This window comes from Leptonychotes weddellii, unplaced genomic scaffold (genome assembly GCF_054177405.1).
Source record: "Leptonychotes weddellii isolate Sample4059 unplaced genomic scaffold, ASM5417740v2 HiC_scaffold_98770, whole genome shotgun sequence".
In the NCBI taxonomy this organism is placed as follows: Eukaryota; Metazoa; Chordata; class Mammalia; order Carnivora; family Phocidae; genus Leptonychotes; species Leptonychotes weddellii.
The window spans coordinates 1-382 of NW_028071105.1; the positions used below are offsets into that span (position 1 = coordinate 1).

A 382-nucleotide genomic window follows, 5' to 3' on the forward strand; every position below is an offset into this window, starting at 1 on the left:
CCATCAACAGCCAGATCAACCTGGAGCTCTACGCCTCCTACGTGTACCTGTCCATGGCCTTCTACTTCGACCGCGACGACGTGGCCTTGAAGAACTTCGCCCAGTTCTTCCTGCGCCAGTCCCGCGAGGAGACCGAGCATGCCGAGAAGCTGATGCAGCTGCAGAACCAGCGCGGCGGCCGCCTCCGCCTCCGCGACATCAAGAAGCCAGACCGCGACGACTGGGAGAGCGGCCTGAAGGCCATGGAGTGCGCCCTGCACCTGGAGAAGAGCGTGAACCAGTGCCTGCTCGACCTGCACCAGCTGGCCACCGACAAGAACGACGCCCACCTGTGCGACTTCCTGGAGAGCCACTACCTGCACGAGCAAGTCAAGTCCATCAA

At 62.6% G+C, this 382-nt stretch overlaps 1 pseudogene; it reads left to right on the forward strand.

The window, feature by feature from the left end:
• The first annotated feature begins 6 nt into the window (after positions 1–6).
• On the forward strand, positions 7–377 carry LOC145720078 (ferritin heavy chain pseudogene; annotated as a pseudogene).
• The last annotated feature ends 5 nt before the right edge of the window (positions 378–382 follow it).